Below are 8,921 nucleotides of genomic sequence, written 5' to 3' on the forward strand. Positions count from 1 at the left end.
CTCTTTTAGTCTCTAATTCATGTATTTCTGCTTGGATCTATATGATTTCTTTCCTTCTACTAACTTTGGATTTGTTGCTTTTCTTTTCTAGTTCCTTTAGGTGTAAGGTTAGGTTGTTTATTTGAGTTTTTCTTGTTTCCTGAAGTAGGCTTGTATCACTATAAACTTCCCTCTTAGAACTGCTTTTATTTTGTCGATACATGTTGGATCATTGTGTTTCCATTTCCATTTGTCTCCAGGTATTCTTTGATTTCCTCTTTGATTTCTTAAGTGACCCATTGGCTGTTTAATAGCATATTGTTTAGGCTTCACATGTTTGTGTTCTCTGTATTTTTTTTTTCTTTCTTGTAGTTGATTTCCAGTCTCATACTGTTGTGGTTGGAAAAGATGCATAATATGATTTCAATCTTTTTAAATTTACTGAGACTTGTTTTGTGGCCTAGCATGTGATCTATCCTGGAGAATGTTCCATGTGCACTTGAAAAGAATATGTATTCTGCTGCTTCTGGATAGAGTGTTCTGTAGATATCTATAAAGTCTACCATCTGGCCTAATGTGTCATTTAAGGCCAGTGTTTCCTTATTGATTTTCGGTCTGGATGATCTGTACATTGATTTAAGTAAGATGTTAAAGTCCTCTACTATTATTGTGTTACTGTCAATTTCTCCCTTTATGTGTGCTAATATATTTTTTTTAGTCATTGTAAGTTTTCTTTCTTTCTTCCTTCCTTCCACCCTCCCTCCCTCTCTCTCTCTCTCCCTTCCTCTCTTTCTTTCTTTCTTTTTCTTTCTTACAGTAGGTCCTTGTTGGTTATCTACTTTAAATATAGCAGTGTGTACATGTCAATTCCAAACTCCCAATCTATCCCTCCCCACTACCCCCCTGGTAACCATAAGTTTATTCTCTAAGTCTGTGAGTCTGTCTCAGTTTTGTAAATAAGTTCATTTGTATCATTTTTTAAGTATGTATTTAAATACACTTACGTATTTAAGTGCTATGTTGGGTGCATATATATTTACAATTATTGTATCTTCTTGTTGGATTGATCCTGTTATCATCAAGTAATGTCCTTCTTTGTTTCTTTTACAGTCTTTGTTTTAAAGTCTATTTTGTCTGATATAAGTATTGCTAGCCCAGCTTTCTTTTTCCCTTTTCATTTGGATGAAATACCTTTTTCTATCTTTTCACTTTCAGTCTGCATGTGACTTTAGATCTGAAATGAGTCTCTTGTAGGCAGCATCTATATGGGTCTTGTTTTTTAATCCATTCACTGACCCTAATTTTTTGATTAGACCATTTAGTCCATTTACATTTAAAGTAATTAGTGATAGGCATGCACTTATTGCTATTTTGCTCATTGTTCTCTGGTTGTTTTGTAGTTCTTTTCTGTTCCTTTGTTCTTCTTTTATTCTTTTCCCTTGTAATCTGATGACTATGTTTATTGTTATATTTGGATTCCTTTCTCTTTTTTTTGTGTGTATCTATTATAGAATTTTGGTTTGTGGTTACCATGAGGTGTGTGTGTGTGTATATATACATATATATATGAATGATTAATTTAAGTTGATGATATTTTTTGTGTGTATCGCTTAACTACTTATTGTGGATATAGTTGTCTTGCAACTTCTTGCAACCTTCATACTAGCTTTATAAAGTTGTCTTACAACCTTCATACTAGCTTTATAAAGTTGTTGATCTACTACCTTTACTGTATGTTTGCCTTTATCAATGAGATTTTTCCTCCTGTAATTTTCATATTTCTAGCTGTGATGTTTTCTGCCTTTTTTAAACATTTTTTTAAACTGTTATTTTATATTGGAGTATAGTTGATTAACAGTGCTGTGTTAGTTTCAGGTGTACAGCAAAGTGATTCAGTTACACATTTCTTGTAAAGCCTGTTAAGTGGTGCTGAACTCTTTTAGCTTCTGCTTGTCTATAAAACTCTTTATCTCTCCTTCAAATCTGAATGATAGCCTTGCTGAGTAGCGTATTCTTGGTTACAGATTTTTTCCTTTCATCACTTTGAATATATCATGCCACTCCTTTCTGGCCTGCAAAATTTCTGCTGAAAATTCAGCTTATAGTTTTATAGAAGTTCCCTTATATGTAACTAGTTGCTTTTCCCTTGTTGCTTTTAATATTCTCTAACTTTTGGAATTTTAAATATAGTGTTTCTTGGGTGGGTCTCTTTGGGTTCATATTGTTTGGGACTTTCTGTGATTCCTGGACCTGAAGGTCTGTTTCCCTCCTCAGGTTAGGGAAAGTTTTTAGCTATTTTCAGCTTATTTCTTCAAAGAAGTTCTCCACCACTTTCACTCTCTCTTCTCCTGGGACCCTTATAATGTGAATGTTAGTACACTTCATTTTGTCCCAGAGATCTCTTAAAGTGTCCTCATTTTTTTAAAATTCTTTTTTCTGTTCAGCTTGAGTGATTTCCACTAATCTTGCTTTCCAGTTCGTAGCTCCATTCCTGTGTAACATGTAATCTACTGTTATACACTTTCTAGTGTATTTTTTAATTTCAGTTATTGCATTATTCAGCTCTGTCTGGTTCTTCTTTATGTTTTCTAACTCTTTGTTAAACTTCTCATTGTATTCATCCATTCTTCTCCTGAGTTCCTTAAACATCTTTAATACCATAGCCTTGAACTCTTTATCAGTTTGACTGCTTATTTGCACTTTGCTTAGTTCTTCCTCTGGGACTTTACCTTCTTCCTTCATTTGCAACACATTCCTCTGCCATTTCATTTTGCTTAATTCTCAGTTTTTATTTCTATGTATTAGGTAAGTTGGTTATGTTTCCTGATATTGGAGAAGTGGCCTTATATAGGATACATCCTCTGGGGCCCAGCAGCACAGTTCCCTCTAGTCACCAGAGCTATATGGTCTAGGGGTATCTCCTATGTGGGCTGCATAGGCCCTTCTGTTTTGGTGGGGGCAACTACTGTGGGTGTGCTGGTAGGTGGAGCTAGCTTCTGGTTTGGTTAGCTCCCAGACCCTGCATTGTGCTGAGGCTGCTGACCTACTGGTGAGCAGGGCTGGGTCCTGGCACAGCTGGTATAGTGCTGGGGCATTCCAGGGCTGGTGCTGCCCCACTGGTGGGGCAGAGCCAGGTCATGGGGTAGCTGATGCAGGACCCCAAATAATATGTTTTTACTTTTTCAAATAAATTGTCATTCATTCAAGGACTTTTATTCCAATAGCCTTTCATCTCTAAAATTTTCATATTGAATTTAGTCTGAGTATAATTTAAAAGTGACAGAAGAACCCTAGAGGAAATGATGATTTTTAAATTCAGATGCACTCACACACATTAAAATTAAACTAGGGAAACTGGAATAAGATGTGGATTGAATCAATTTCAATATCCTGGTTGTCATATTGCACTGTATTTTTTCAATTTGTTACTACTGGGAGAAACTAGGTAAAGGATACATGGAATATATTTGTTTTAATTCATATAACTATATATGGATTTATACAGATAACTTAGAGTTATCTCAAAATAAATGTTTAACTAAATTTAAAAAATCTAAATAAAACATGTTCTAATGTGAAAAAATGAATAACACATCTAAATTATGATTTTCTTTATAACGATTTATATGTCTGTGTATATATATATATATACATGCATATACTGTTATAGAAATGGTTCATAATTTTGATAAGATATTTAATATCACTTTTTGGCCTAAGTACTAAACTTCCCAAGATAATTTCTCTTAAAAATTATTAAGTAAATAATTTTCATTTTTATAAATAAATTTGTATAAATAAATTCACAATTTTTTACAAATAAATTTATAAATACATTTATTTTTCATATATTTTAAGACATAGATAATTTGAAAACATTGAGCTTGAGTGTCATGAATCATATGCTTATTGAATCTGGAATAGTTTACACACCTTATTCTCTCTATTAAACTCATTTATAAATGTCTATTCATGAAAGTGAATGGCATTGCTTTCACAGTTATTTCCATTTAGGTATATTTCTATTCTCACATAATCCATGCTATTGCTTACATGTATCTGGATGTTTTGATAGATTGTTAGCCATCAAATGAAGAATTTAAATAAATGGATGAGACAAGAGATTCTAAAAGTAAAAAAATACCATAACTTTAATGGCCCTATTTGTGTATGTTTTAAAACAGATGCATTACAAATATATTGAATATCCTACAACTAATGTCAAATTAGATGTATTAGATTAATATTAATTATTATGTATATACATAGGGGGCCTGAAGTGAATGAATGTCAAAGAAGTGAATGTCAAAATAAAATTGAATAATCTGCAGAGAGTATAATAAAGCATCTCTGTAGGATGTAGAGAAATCACAACCATATTGCAGTAATTTGGGGCTAGTAATAATGAGGTTATGTATCTCCCTTAGGCATGAAAAGACAAGGGACTGAAAAGAAGGATGGGCTGATGCAGCCCCCTAACAGGAATGCAGCCAGTCCTAGATGACTTTTGGGGAAGGTGTCAGTGGTACATGTACCCTTACCTTATCCTCCTTCCCTTACTGACATTTCTTAATGGTGCTTCCCTTTGGCCAAATCCAATAGGAAGCCAGAAGATAAGAGAACCAGCCAATTCAATCAATATGGGTCAGTTTCCTGAGGCAGTGTAGCATGAGAAAGAAGCAGCCTGAGTCTTGAGATGCAAAGGAAAGATAGAACGCATAGCATGTTCTGTATCTAAGAAAATAGCAATATCTTTACTCTCTAGAAATCTAAAGCCATTTGATAAAGACCACTTAAACTTATGTGCAATACTCGCAGCAAAACAAAACAAAAACTGCCCAACCAGGTTGGACAACTCCAATTTCGTTAAACTTGCAGTACCTACTCTCTCTGTCTTTCCCTTCCCCCACAACAAATAAAAAATGATGCAGTCACACGAATGTGCTTGGGGTTCATTCAGTATGCTATAGAACATCACTAATTCATTCATTCAATGGACCTTTACTGAGCACCTTTTATGTGCCTGGAATTATGTTAGGTATTGGGATATAAAGATGAATAAACCTAGGTCTCCATGTACATATATCTCAACTAGAGCAGTATTTCTTATTTTTTCACAGGTTTTCTGTGAAAGGTTTCTCCACTTTCCATGACATTCAATCTATTTTTATAAGAGTACTGATTTGTACCTCCCTTGATCCTTATGTTGCACTTTTAATCTACTCCCTTTTCAAAGGACATTTGTATTGAGTGCTCTCCTCTTTTCTATTTCTGCAAAATAGACTGAGTGACAGTGGAACACATTGAAACAAACTCATATGGTAGACCAATGAATAACAGGTAAAGCTGAGTGTACTGCCTTTCAAGTATAAAAGCAAGAGAGAAGCAAAAGTCCAGGGTATTGCTGATTTTGTCAGTTATAGCTTACCTCAGCTCAACCTTCCACTTCTTCTAACCTTTCCTTCTCAGACTGTGGTCACTACTGCAGTTGCCCTATTAGTGTCACCCTTTCTCTCTGTTTGTTCTCATGATTTCTATTATTTTGATATAATTTTGTTACACTTTTTATTAAAGTCCATCACTCCTACATGTGACACTTGTCCAAGTACCTGTGTGTAGTGGTCCCCAGTAAAACCATCATGGCCTGAGGGAAACAGTTTTAGAAAGTAGCAATTAGGTGGGAGTGCTGGCACCTAGTCAAATTGCTTTCTATGGTCCTGTTTCTTGTGTGCAGGGGTAAATGAACTGTTTTAATGGCAATGTCAGCAGGATAGTTCCAGATGACAGAGTTGATCATTCTGCCACTTGCAAAGCCTAGGACACAAGTTGGGAAGATGAGCTCTAAATCTTACCTTCTATGATAATTTACCAACCTATTTATTATGAATGCTACCTTCACCAACTACTGGCCATCGGGATCTTACTAAAATTCCAAATAAACACATTATATTCCTTTATATTGATATCCCCATTCTTCTTCAGGCTAAAATCCAGACTGGCCACAGACAATCCCTCTAAACTCATTCCTTGTTTGTCCTCAAACAAGGGACAAATTAACTGTAAGATGCTAAGATTTCTATCCTGTTCATACTCGTGACTTTTCACATGTACTTTGCCTTAGCTAGAATATTTTCCCCTCTAAGACCAACTGCCTAAAACCAACATCAATTTAAAAAATGAGTCAAGTCTTGCCTCCTCTCTAAGAATCCCCTCTGTTTTGTAAACATGTTGTGACACCTTCTTCCTTTAGTGTTGTCATTGTAATCTTTACATACATCTTCTTGCAGTACTTTTTCTTTTTTGCATGGGTATTTGTATCTCTCTTATACCAGTCTCTGTATTATAATTTGTACAGCTTTATTCTTTTAGCTTGGTATTATTTTTTCCATAAAGATGCAAATTATCTTTTTATCTTTATGGCTCTCATAGGAATTTAAAATTACTAGGCACCAAATAAATATTTGCTGAATAATTATATTTGCTAGGAAGTTTCTGGAAAATCCAGAAAAATGGTATTGCTAAGAAGTGTAATAATTCTGGCTTCCCATCACTATTCATAGAGGAAGTATGTGCATAGTTTATAGATTCCAGTTATTTTGTTGAAAAATTAGCTGAGGTAGGAAAAGCATGAATAATTTAGTTTCAATTATTCTAGTATATTTTGCCTTCTCAAGAAAGGAAATGAAAGAGAATGTAACAGAAACAAAGCAAACCTCATTGGGAATTTTGTATTGATTCTTCTTTTTGTGGAAGATTATTAACATGGTTATTTTATGGAGCTTATCTACAAATAAATCTGGTCTTAGAAAGAATAATAATTTAAACACAAAGTTTCAGATCTTTGTTCTAATCGTAAAAGCATAATGAAAGTCATAAATCAGTAGTTTGCCGGCTATCAGATACCCTTACTTCCCCTGTTAGTACTTTTCAAACATTTTCTGCCTCTTGCTTAAATCAATAACATACACCTTTAAAGCTCACAGAACTTTCATTTCAGAGATATCTCCAGTTTACTCTTAAGAAATATAGTGATTGGAAAAATGGACATATATTCATCAGATTAAGGAACACAATTCTTAAAGTAAAAGAGCCTACTTTTATGAATAATTTTCCTGTAGTTGACCCTTGGAGAAATCACAATACTACTGAGCTAAAAATAAAGATGAGAAACATGAAAAAAATGAAAAAATATAACTTTTTATGTTGGATTATCTATATAATATTGAATATGCAAAAACTTATTAAAAATCATAACATCTATTTCCCATTATGTTCTAATACTGAGAGCTGAATAATACATTAACTCAATAAAAATATGAGCAGTGTGTATAACACATATTAAGCAATAAAACAAAAACAAATTACTTTTTACACTATGTGGGTTAATAGAAATATGAAAAGGCAAGTCACAAAATGGGAGAAAATATCTGAAAATTCTTATTCAAAACATACAAATAACAAGAACAAATCAATAAGAAAAGATAAAATTGGCATGCAATTTTATAATTGGTTAAAAAACTTGAATAGATACTTCACAGATGAGAACATTCAAATGGACAGTAAGTATATATGAAAATGCTTAACATCATTTTGAATATGGAAAATACAATTTAAAACCACAGTGAGATAAAACTATAGCCCTGTATACTGGTTTATACATCTAATCTTCAATATATAGGTAAAATCATGGATATATACATAAGTAAAATTAATTCAGGCATATCTTTTAACAGTGGGCATTTTAATAGGCAAAATTATACCTCAATTCAAGAAGGCAAAAAAAAAAAAAGAAAACCGAAAGACTTAAGATCATCAGAGAAATAAATATGTACTATGGATTTGGGACTCATTCTGAGAGGTTTTTCAATAATTTATAGGAGAGCAAGCCATATGTATTGAAATTCATTGTATTCATATGCCCTTCAATGCCTCCCTTGTATTTTTCAGTTTTAAATAAAAATTTTCCTTTTGATGTCAGGGAAACATGCTTGGTTACAGGTTGGGCACAGAGTTAAAGGAAAGAGAATGACAGTTTAGCAGCAGATTTCCTTAAACAAGGAGGGAAGAAGGCAAATAGGGAGGAAGGAAGGGACAAAAGGAGGAAATAGAGAGAGGGAGGGATGGAAAAGAAAACAGAAAAGATATCAATTCTTTCCAGTTTGCTAAATCTATGTTAATGAGTGTTTTGAGTTTGGATTTAATCATCTGTAATAATATACAACTTGGACACAAAATCAAATTCAGTTACTATTTGTTTGAAGCAATGTTATATTCTAAATAATTGGTTATCTATTTAGATACTAATAAGTCAATTGTATTATATCTATTTTAATTCTAAGATCTGTTTATTAATGTAAGATTTTAGGGTAAGAAGTTTATGCATATTTTCTTAAAGAAAAAGAGAGCAAACTGTGTATTCATGCCTAAAGTCTTCATAGTTCATCTTCAGAAATTTAGTTAAACTAACAACAAAGTGAAAAGCATTTTAATAATTATTGTACAAATAAAAATAAAAAGCAATGTTTGACAGTTTTTGAAAAGTAAAATACCACATTCAAAAATACCACATTCTACATTTTTTCTTTTTGTGTTCTCTGATCATTTATTAATCAGACATTAAAATAAGGATTAAAAACACACTGGGCCACAGAAGAACACTCACTTATGTATCACTGTGTTAAGTTTCTGTGGTGACTATGTTGGAAAATAATTACAGAAATCAAGAGCCAAAATACACACATGAAACCAATATTATGCTACAAAAAGCAGATATATTTGAAACTTTTAAAGGTTCTCTCTAACAATAGATAACTTTGAAATGTCATTAGTGACTTTGACTACTCTATTATCAACTTTTAAAAAAAATCAGATTTAGATATGTTAACTGTCTCAAGAGATTATTGGATGTAAATATTGAGGTTCCTTTACTTTCAAAGTGTTCC

The sequence above is a fragment of the Balaenoptera physalus genome, assembly GCF_965194825.1.
Source record: "Balaenoptera physalus genome assembly, chromosome: 7".
In the NCBI taxonomy this organism is placed as follows: Eukaryota; Metazoa; Chordata; class Mammalia; order Artiodactyla; family Balaenopteridae; genus Balaenoptera; species Balaenoptera physalus.